Source organism: Ambystoma mexicanum, chromosome 4q, assembly GCF_040938575.1.
Source record: "Ambystoma mexicanum isolate Mex_15411 chromosome 4q, UKY_AmexF1_1, whole genome shotgun sequence".
Lineage (NCBI taxonomy): Eukaryota > Metazoa > Chordata > Amphibia > Caudata > Ambystomatidae > Ambystoma > Ambystoma mexicanum.
Genome location: NC_090928.1, coordinates 715,232,771 through 715,244,992, shown reverse-complemented (window position 1 = coordinate 715,244,992; position 12,222 = coordinate 715,232,771).

Sequence of the window (12,222 nt, the reverse complement as noted above, 5' to 3'; positions counted from 1 at the left end):
GGTTCTCTTGCAGTTTGTTATGAAGTTTTGATTTAAAATTTGATGGATAATATTGCTTCTACAATCTTGATATTGACATTACGAGGAAAGTCTTTCTGTGATCAAACAAAACAAAGGGTTCTATTTTACTTAATACAGTGTGTGGGGATTTGTGCCAGCTGGCTATTCCTATGACTTTATCCCATATCTGGTGTATGAGTCAATAAGTGATATTGGGTGGCATTATTGGACATTTAAGGATGCACTGTGCACAGGAAAGAAGCAACTGGTTATATATAGATGTACCTTAAATAGTTTGACGGCATGCATGCTGCAAGACCATAAAAGACAAGGGATGGCAGTATCCTCAAAGGCTACAATAGCCATACTGTATTATGGCAGCAACTGGGAATGTCAGGCTTTACTTGGCTTATGATTACTAGACATGAAATGTGCCGCAATAAATGGTATACATTGTCATATGAGGCTAAAGTGGCATAAGCATGGTAGTGTCCCTGGCTTATGTTGGTTTTACTGTGTCTACCTTTGTCAAGACTTTACCCACTCAATCTTATATTAAGGTGGCTCCATAATTAAAATGTGTTTGGTATTTCATGAAATGTAAGCGTTAGTGTGTTTTTTACACCTGTCCGTTACTTCCAGTTCTAACAACATGGTTAAATGTCATGTGATGTCATCAAGGTCAAAGGTTGTATTGGCTGTGATGCCACTTCCACTACACCTGGTATTTTGGCGAATTGACATCCGTGACCTTGCCACAACCATCTGATGTAATTTTATTAACAATTGATTTGCTCTGATTAATACAGTTGTCAGAGCTTTTCTGCATCACCGTCCGGGGCTGCGGTTCCCTCACAACAGGGTTCTAGGCTAAGCACGGAGGGCTCATATTGTTCTGTGCCTGGGAAGACTTGACACTTTCCTAGAGGAAGAGGACGGGGTGGGAGGCTGTACTTCAAACGATGTTCTCCCAGCACAATGAGAAAGTCACACCAGAGGAATAATTAATGAAAACTCTTTGATCAGGAGGAGATCAGGGGAGTGGAGTAAAAGTGGACCGGTCCCCAGAGGAATATCTTAGAAATGTTTAGGCACCACTCCTTCCTATGCCCCCTCCCAATTTCTAGCAGACTAGGCACTCTGGGAGCTGACACAGAGGGCAACAACTCTTGTTCCAATTACTAAAATTGGCCCTTATAGAAGACTTGAGAACCAATCTGCTGTAATAAACCTTTGTGACTCCTCTCCCCCTTATTCTTAACATGCTTTGGACTCATCTTGAAAAATAATTTAATTAGACCTAGGTTGGAGTATAATCTGCCTAAAGTCCCAGTCCACCTACCTCAAGGTAACATTTGAAGTGACCTGCTGTCAGACAAGACATTGATACCCAAGACTATGCCTGCTGAACGTGCAAGTCCACAAGTGTCTCTGCAAGTTTCCACATTAGCTGATTTTGACACTCTAGGCTTTGACCTACTTCAGGCTTCGAGCCTTCTGACTCAAAACCCATTGCCTGTCACTGAGGTTCTACAATGCCCAAGCCAGAGCCACTGTAGACTGCATCACTGTTCTGAACCCAGTCAGGAAGGCACATTTGACTAACCTTCTTCATTCCTCAAGCTCTCTCCAGTTTGGAGCCATTTGACCAGCCGACTGACTCAACTTCTGATCAACATGAAGGACTGAACAGAAGGATATACTATCTACCATCAGAACAGGGATAAAAGGGAAGGAGGTGGGGTAGCCATAATAGCAAGAGAGACATTTTGCTTATTTAAAGCCTCATTGTCTTGCACAGGTTGCAAAACTCTCCACCTCAAATACTCCCCAACCCCTAGAGTATGCATCAATTTCATTGTGATATATAGGCCTCCTTCCCTTATTTCAGACTTCAGCTGCGAGATCACCCAGCAGCTTAACGTACGGAAATCTACCAACTCCTCTTCAATCCTGGTCGGCGATCTTAATAGGTGGTGTAGAAACCCTCTTGACAAAGAAGCAATCAGCCTTGAAAAGTCGTTTAAAAATATTGACTACTTAATCCAGAACAACAAACCCACCACAATGAAAAGTAATCAGTTGGACTGGGTTGTAATACAGAATCTCACCATCCAGAATATAATAACCCAGCCATGCATTTGCACCGACCACTTCAAAGTTGTTTGAAATTTGGCTTCACGATGCACCCAAACACAAACACAGTCCCCACATCAGAACTCAGAGTAGACATTTTAAAGGCATAAACCCTAAACAATTAGAACCCCGGCAAATAGCAGAGTGCGTCCAAACTGGGGACTCTTGTGAGCAATTGTTGAAGCGCTACTCGAATCATATACTGGAGATGGTGGAACAACATGCCCCTCTTAAATCCAAAATAGTCAGAAAAACTAACAACCATCAGAGCTGGTTCAATAGTACACTCTGTGATCTCAAGACTGAGAAAAGACGGTTGGAAAGAATCTGGCAAAATGATCCCTCACCAGAACAATGGAACCAGGCTAACTCCAAATACAGAAAGGGCATTAGAAACGCTAAATCGGAAGACTATAATGAGCTGATTGAAGCTGCACCCAACTCGGCAAGTAAGCTCTTCGATATCCTCAATTCGTATGAGAAACCAAAATCCATGCCCCCCCCCCCCTATACTCCTACGGATGAGGACTGTAAAACTGTGAAAAGGGCCTTCGCAGATAAAACACAAAAAGCCAGAGAGGCCATCATCTAGGCTAGAGAAATCCCTAATGCCGTTAAATTACAACCCTATAAGTCAGACAACTTTAACTTTCAACACATCTCAGAAGCCGAGATGGTGAAGGTGCTAGCGAAGATGAAACCGTCCTCTTGTGCCGAAAATTTAATTCCTCCCAAAATAATTGTGGAAAACAAGGAACTGTTTGCCCCAGTGCTGTCTAAGATAATTAATGCCTCTTTCCATGATGGCATGATTCCCCTAGCCATAAAGAAGGTGAACATCACGCCATTGCTAAAAAAACGGGTTTGGATACTAAAGATCCCAGTAATATGCGCCCAATCATCAACACTAATTTTATCCTGAAAATTATGGACAAAATTGCTACAGAACAACTGCAGACACATGTGGAAGCCAATAATATTCTCCGCAAGCAGCAGTCAGGTTTCCGCACTGCTCACAGCACGGAAACCGCAATGCTAGATCTTAAATCACGAATGCTCTCCATAGGACAAGTGTAAGACAGGGATACTAATGTTCTGGATGTAAGTGCTGCTTTTGATCTTGTCGATCACACACTTCTACAGCAGGTACTGGAGAAAACAGCAGGATGCTCTAAAGAGGACCTTGCCTGGCTGGCATCTTTTCTCACAGATCGAGTAGCCAGAGTATACTGGGAAGAGAAGTTCTCAACCCCAACCCCTATAAGTGCAGGGGTACCACAGGGAGCTTGTATATCCCCTCTCCTCTTCAACCTATTGATGAAATATCTATGTGTACTTCTAGAATCCATCGCTGTATATTTTACCAACTACGCTGATGATACACAGTGTTAGAATTGGAGGGTGACTACCAATCAGATAAGGAAAAGATCATGACCTTATACAACCTGATTGATAAATGGATGGAAGACAATTGGATGTGCTTGAATAGCAAAACAACTGAGCTAATGATTTTTGGCTCTAGCCAAGTGAGGGATAAACTCGGAACAGAATATGAGGAGTTTGTGGTCAAAGACTCACGTATTAAGGTAGTCTCCCATGTAAAAACACTTGGGATGATGATGGAGTCCATCTTGGGCACAGAAGCTCAGACGAACTACCTCTACAAAAACAATGGCTATTATATAAGGCTGCTGAGAGCCATCTGCCCACTTCTCAAAGAGAACAATGCAGCCACGATAGCCAGGGCCATTATACTGGCACGCCTTGATTATGGCAATTCATTATTGCTGGGAGCATCCAAAAAATGCATCAATAAATGCCAGATAATGGAAAATAACGTGGTGCCGGTTGTAAAAGGGATCAATAGAAGAAGTCATGTGGCGGAGGGCAGAAGATCTCTTCATTGGCTCACGGTTGAGGAGAGAATCCTCTTTAAATCCATAACGTTGGTGTACAGATGTTTATATGGAGCAGCCCCGTCGTACCTCAGATCCAAGTTCACACGATACATCCCGAACAGGACTCTGAGATCACAAGCACTAGGCAAGTTACAGGTACCTTTAGTAAACCGAGTCGTGGGTGCTGGGAAATCCTTTCCTGTCGAGGCAGCTTGGCAGTGGAACAACCTTCCATTGACAATACGAGTAGAATCAAACTACAAAACCTTCAGGAAAAATCTGAAGACCCACCTTTTTAAGTGAACTCCCGACTTTATAGTCTCCTACCAGTACGCTGATCGCCTATCTGAATCTGTCTCTCTGCACCCTGATGCCTGCGGGCTATCGGCGCATTACAAACACAAATACAAATACAAAATACAAATACTTATACCTTTCATGTTTGTGCCTGTTTCACCTTTATGAATGAGATCACTGCTGGTTTGCTAGCTTTGTCGGCCTGAGTAAGAGTATAGAAACCAGTACTCTTCCCGGAACTTCGGCAGAGCAGTAGTCATTTAGTCACATTCACTCTGTCAAAAAATCTTTTCAAATGTGTTTCTCCACGATAGAATTACGCCATGCTGTCTGTCTCTCATTTTGTTATATCTCCTAAAATTAGGAAATCTCCTTTTCCTTCAACTACAACAAAGATCATAAATCACATGGTATCTCTCATTAAAATATACATCATTCACTGCAAACTCCTTTCATAAACAATGGCCAGTGCTTAATTTGTAAACAAAGAAATAAGTGCATGGCCCACCATTTTTCTGATATGATATGATATGATATGATATTTTATTTGTATCGCGCTCGTACACAAGTGTTTCAAGTGATGAAGTTGCTGGCACTGTTTGTTGCCGGCTTGCCTCGGACTGTTGAGCAATGGTCAGGAAGGGTTTGGTTTCCTTTGCTTGGAATACTTTGACAATGTTATCAGTTAACATACTACCCTCCTCCCAGGTGCGACCTTTATGAACAGTGCTCCATTGCCTTCCAAACGCTTTGGCCTTCTAAATCCCACACATAAGTAACATTTAAAAGTTAGGTGGCCTGAGGAATTGTGTGTCCTAACAAATATGCAAACAAAAAATAGTCATAGGCACCCATCTGCGAGAACGAACACGGCTAATTGACTTGTTCTTTTGGGAAGATACCCACTCGAAAGTCCCCAGTCACACTTTAATTCACTGTACCTTTCATAGAGGAGAAATATTAATTTGCATATCAGTCTTTGGGCCTCATCATGAGTTGGGCGGTAACGCTGGCGCTATTGGCGCCGTTGGTAATAGCCCTACTGCCAAACCCCCGGCGCTATTAGTGCCGGATCACGGGTTTGGCAGAAGGGTTATTGCCCATTCCCCATTGGGCCCATTCAGGAATTCCTCATTCCCCATTGGGCCCAATGTGGAAAATTTGCGCTATTACTGCCGGCGGATTTCCCGCCGGCGGTAATCGTGAAGAAAATCAGCAATTTTGCAGCAGATTTCCCCTCAGCTCAGAGCTGGGGGGAAATCCGCCAAAGCCATGATCTGGAGGACCCTTAAATGCGGCGGTTATAGCGCTACTGCTGCATTTAAGGGTTACCGCCAGACTCGTGATGAGGCCCTTTGTCCTGCCACATGGGCAGTCCAGCACCAAAATAGTATAAACAAGAGTACCAACACCAACCGCAGAGACATATATCAGCCTTGTTGGGCCTCCTCAGTGAGGTCAATGTGTGCCTCTCTAACAAATGTGGACCATAACAACATTGCAGTGCGATACATGTTTACATAGAGGGTTGCGTTAAACATAGCAAGTCAACATGCACAATCAAACTTTTGATTTGGCACATGCTTAATTATACTAGCTCCCCCTCCTCATGAACCATATACATCAAAATATACTGAATATACTGTTTGATAAAGATGTGAAGGCTGCGTTATGATGAATGCTCCATCCTTAGTGCCCATTGCCTTATAGAGATGAGTGTGTAAACTGCCCAAGACCACAAGACTGCACACAAATCCATATACCTGCGCTGTGATGCCTGTGCTGTTTCTGCTTCTCTTCACAAGCCTGAGGTGGATTCTTACAGAACCATGCACTTGTTACGCAACAGCAGCCTGCATTGAATGTTCATGGATGAGCTCATGTTGGCCATCTTCCAAAAAGGCTGTGCTCTCTACGAACAACTGTGATCCAGTTGCGGTAGCCTCTGCTGCCAAATACATGAGGGTGGTAAAGTATGCCAAGTGTCTGCCAGGCCATCAATATTCTGGCCAGCATGATATTCATCAGCCCTGTGCACATCCTCCACAGGGCCCTGCACCACCGGATCTGCTGGTGTCACCTCTTCCTCTGCCCTCATGTGAGGAATGGGTTGTACCAACTCCTGGAGGGCACACATGCTGGCTGGATTGTGCCACTTCCCATTCCTACTTGCCTCTTCTGCTTGGCTGATGCTGACCGACCACGTATTTCCTGTCCACTGATGACACTTCTCTTATCCTGGGTGTGATCTACAGAGGGACTATGGCTGCAGAAAGAGTGGCAGATACAGATGCTGACAGATTTTCGGCCTGTTTGTGATGTTCTCAAAGCATGTGCATGCTCCCTGGGTACTTCCCCATCAGTGGGTTTTTGTATCAGCGTGCATTGCATTGACAACTCTGGGTCTGTGTGATGACATATGTCAACTTGACCATGAGTTGTAAGAACCTTCTGCTTCTCCATTCCCTGCTCACATGCGATGTTCAACCAGAGCTGCACGATGTTCTCCTTTGTGTGCTTGATTTCAGCAGACAATCTAGCTGGTATTGAGGGTTAATTTTGTGTCTGTGGCTGCTTGGCATGCACATTTCCTCAAGGTTTGCTATGATGGGGGGCTGTCCAGTTTATCATTGTATCATTTTGACCATCCCTGGCTCTGTGGCCTCTGTCTACCCACCTGTTCCCTTGCTGGCTGCCAGTTAGAACCAAGGATGGTGGTGTGTGAATGCCGCCAGCACTCGTTTAGATGACAGAAGTGGTCTAACATCACTTACATTTCTGCTCGATCTGATGCAGGAAGTGGTTTATTCATTTCTTTATTAAAATGGCACACACATTCTTAAACAACCTTTTAACACTGAGTTACAGAACTTTTTTAATTATTATTATTTTGTTGTGTTTGGTTGAATCAACCTTTTACAAATCTACCAACATCGTCAAACATAAGCATCATTTTACATATAACTCCTAATAGATCATAGAAATGAAGAAAAACAAAAATCTAAAAACCTATAATACTTCTACACACACATTTCTTTTCAACTAGATAAAATAACTTCTTAATCTTCTGGACACTTAAAAAGGTACCAATTACAACTTAAATAAAAGAAAAACGGACCTAACCACAGAAACAATAGGATTATACATTAGTACAAAGCCACATTTTACGAACTGCTCTCAAAATCATCCTCCAAAAATGCTTACATAGATAGATCAGAGGGACCTTCTAGCCCTATTTCTGAGGTCTCAAAAACAACCTAGGTCAGGACACAATGTTACCGTTTTCAAGTACCTGTACCACTGCAATTGTGAGAGGATTAAAAATCGCCTGCTATTAACCAGTCCCAAAACCTATCTGGCAAAAAGTTCTCTCTGTCCATGCCAAATCTGGGAAACAGACGACATCTAAACAACAGTGTGCCCTGGCACTCCATTAGGAGGTGTTTCAATGTTTGATCCTTTGGATTGACACACCTATTGCACAGACTAAACATGGTTTCCCCCATACCTCTCTGTGCCAGGACCTCCCCCTCTCTTGCTATATTTAATCATAACCTGAGGAAATTATTCCTTATCTTTCAGTCCGGGAATTTCACTAGATATCTTAGTAGATAGCCTTGTTTTTTTCTCCTCCACCATGAATTGATGTGTGCCCCCACTGGAACGCAGGGTGTCTATTGTATCAATCCAATCCATTTCTTCCAGTGTCTTTTTTACATTGTAAGGATTTAGGACTTGTGTTTGAAGGTCCGTGTTGGCCTTCACTCGCTCACTCAAGACCCACTTTATCAGCTTTCCTAATATTCCAGCCACCCTTTTCGAGGTGTGCGCTGATATCCGCATATAGGGACTCTTCCTGTGCACAATCACTTTATACAAAGAGATCAATTTCCAACCCACTAGGGCTTTTAATGAGCACAACCCCAATTCAAATCTGAGAGACCACATGGAAAGACTCATTGGAAGATTAAGTACTTTCTTCCAGATCAAACCCTCCCATCTCTGCCAATCTGCAAACCACAGTTGTGGTTTTGTCTCTAGCCCATATAGAATTACCAGAACCACCTTAGATTTGTAATATCTAATCAGTGGTAAGATTGAAAATCCACAATATTTCCCTGAGGCTTTTTTCATCTGAGCGGAGAGTTTCGAGATTTTATTCTGCAGGTCTTTCTCTATCTTACATGTGGCAGGGGAGGCATCGATTTTATAGCCTAAGTATATTAACTCCTCTACCATTTTGATTTGCTGCCCCCCTATCTCCCAATGAGGATATATTACCCTTTTAAGGCTGTGTCTAAAGACCAAGATCTTTGATTTCTTTTGGGTTGAGCGACAGGCCATCTTCCCTAGCATAACAGTGTAGTCTGTACAGGAGTCTCTGCAAACCCACAACTTGCATAAACCAGCCAGTGAAACCTTGAACTATTGATCACTGGACTAGCCAATGCTGATGATGTCAAAAATTCTCTTGATTCTGCCAGATACAAGTTGAAAAATAACAGAGCCCCCAAGCAGCCCTGCCGGACCACCTTTTCCACTCTAATGGCATCTGATAAATGCCCTTCTTCATCTAGGCGAACTCTTATTGTGTTCTTTCTGTGGAACTTAATCAACATTTCTATCAGGCCCTCAGGGAAACCCCACGCTCTTAGCTTTGACCACAGTCAATTTCTATTGTCCTTGTCAAATGCTCTTGAGAAATTGACCCATGCTCCAAAAAGTGTATTTTCACCTTTTTTCCCTATCTTTTCACTCATGATGTTAAGGGGCTAATTCATAGAATTCAGCGCACAAGTGGCGCATGCGGCTGGCGCACAGTGTGCGCATGCGAATCCCTGCGCCAGCCGCGTGCGCCAAAACCCATTTCCGCGCACAGCGTATTCATGGATTCCAGCCACCAAAACCAGCCGTGGCGCACAGTGGCGCAGCGACCTTGCAGCAGCGCCAGTTACGCCCCCAAGAACGCCTTCCGCGCAGGGAAAAGCCATCAAAATCCCCAATCCAGCGCAAAGGGCTGCGCTAACCCTGTACCAGCACGGCAAGCGGGCTACGTGTATTTCAGGGGTTCACGTGAAGTTTCTCACGCGATCGGGCCTGGGGGATCGGGCCTGGGGGAGCGGGCTACGTGTATTTCAGGGGTTCGCGTGAACTTTCTCACGCGATCGGGCCTGGGGGAGCGGGCTACGTGTATTTCAGGGGTTCGCGTGAACTTTCTCACTCGATCGGGCCTGGGGGAGCGGGCTACGTGTATTTCAGGGGTTCGCGTGAACTTTCTCACGCGGTCGGGCCTGGGGGAGCGGGCTACGTGTATTTCAAGGGTTCGCGTGAACATTCTCACGCGATCGGGTCTGGGGGAGCGGGCTACGTGTATTTCAGGGGTTCGCGTGTGCGCGCAAGGTTTCACACGCGATTGGGCTGCGTGCGGGTATTACAGGGGTGCGCACAAAGTTTTACACGCGATTTCAGCAGGGTACGTGTATTTCAGGGGTGACGGGGAGTCCTACATGTGATTTGCCAGTGTGGGTCCTCCCAGGTGTTCCCTGTACACCCTCCACGGCCCCTGAAGGCAGCCCACACCACAGGGGACTACCCTGCATCCCTGGTCATGTCCCGAAGGCAGCCCACCCAACATGGGCATGCCCCCCAGCAAAGGCACATGTCTCCTTGCACCAATGTTCACCAACTCATGTCCCCTTGCACCCCCACCCCCAGCATTGCGGGGCACCTGCCAGCAGGCCCCCACCCATGTCTCCCAGCACCCCCACCCCCCCCAGTCACCAGGGGCAGCCTCCACCAGGCCCCCACCCATGTCTCCCAGCACCCCCACCCCCCCAGTCACCAGGGGCAGCATCCACCAGGCCCACACCCATGCCTCACACCACCCCCACCCCCCAGCAGTGCAGGGGCAGCCTCCACCAGGCCCCCACCCATGTCTCCCATCACCCCCACCCCCCAGCCACCATGGCCAGCCCCCACCAGGCCCCCACTCATGTCCCCTATCACCCCCACCCCCAGCCACCATTGGCATCCTCCACCAGGTCCTCACAATCCCCAACACACATGCACGTCAGCGTGTAATACGAGGAAAGGGCCATGCGCGTAAGCGCGCGTGGAAACTGCACGTCCGCGTGTAATACGAGGAAAGGGCCTATGCGCGTAAGTGACGTGACGCGCGCAGGTGTTTCCCTCATTGCACGTGATGACAGAACACACATGGATTTCCACCAATCGCGTGAGAAAGTTCACGCGAACCCCTGAAATACACGTAGCCCGCTCCACCAGGCCCGATCGCGTGAGAAAGTTCACGCGAACCCCTGAAATACACGTAGCCCGCTCCCCCAGGCCCGATCGCGTGAGAAAGTTCACGCGAACCCCTGAAATACACATAGCCCACTCCCCCAGGCCCGATCGCGTGAAAAAGCTCACGCGAACCCCTGAAATACACGTGCCCCGCTCGCACAATTGCTGTATGTTGCCACTTTTGTAATGCGCAGGGACGCTACCGCCTGCCTTCGTGTGGCGGACGTGTATCGGCTTGTGTGTGTCTTTCACTGTGCGTGGCTTTGCCCTATTCGGTTCCATGAATACGTGTGGTTCGGGTGCGTGTGGGCGTTCCCTCTGCTTCCCTGCAGTACATCCCCAGTTACGCCCTTGTTTTCGCAAGTTGTTCCCCATTCCGCGCGTTACGCCCCGTGTTCCGCCCACTTTCTAGTGTATGCGCAGAGGTTGTGCGCTTTCACTGTGCGCGTCGCGCACGTCTTTCGGGATGTTGCAGTGACGTGTGCGCCATGCACGGGTTTGGCGCACATCCCGAGGAAGACACGCGCAGGGACTTCCATGAATCGCACGCCTTTTTTTTTCCGCTTGCGCCTGCTTGCGCGTAGATTTTCGGCGCACGTTTGTTCCATGAATCGGCCCCTAAGAGTCAAAAGGCCCTTTCTAAATCCAGTTTGGTATTTGGAGAGAATTTTAGCCTCCTTTGCCCAGTTTTCCAGTTCCACCAACAGAATTTTCATAAAGATCTTACCATTGATATCAAGGAGGGCGATCATCCGGTAATTTACTGGGACCGACCAATCCCCCCCTTGAACAATGGAATGATTATGGCCGACTTCCACAAAGGGGGCAGCCTTTGACTTGTTAGAATTTCCCCAAATAGACAGTATAGCAGTTTTGCCCACATTGGGGGATTGTTTTTCAACACTTGATATGTTAACCCATTCGGGCTGGCAGCTTTGGACGTTGAACTGGACATAATTAGATCTTCCAGGGACAGTACATCTTGCGGGAGGTGCCAAACTGCACTCTCCATATCCAGATGCAATGAATTTGAGGGGGTCCCAAAAGCTGATGAGAGATATTCCATCCAAAACTTTTCTGGTACCAAATTACACAGTGGGCTCTTTGAGCAGCCCTCCAACTGGTTAAACACCTCCCAGAACTTTCCAGAACCCTTATTTACCACCAGCTTCAGCATATGTTCACTGTCCTGCAGGAGGCAAATGAACTTTCTACCCACTGGCCATTGTTTGTGGCTTAAACATAAAGCTTTAGATTTTTTTCCTGTTCATCCTTGCCAATACTCGATTCCTTTAACAGCCTCAGATTTTGATTTAACTGCTTTTTCCTCAGCATTGTTTCCTCATCGAAGGCATGTCGATGGACTTGCCTTTTGCCCCCCTCACACTTGAGGGACAAGACAACCAGATACATTTAATAAAGTTATTCGGACTACAATTATCCTGTAGGGTATACTCTGGAATTCCCCTCAAAAGGCTGTTCAGAGCCTTCCCATCCCATTTATATTTTGGTAGGTGCACTCTTCCCTTCCTACTCTCTAACAATTTCCTCTGTATGCTTTGCCCATCCGAAATAACATCAAGGTAGG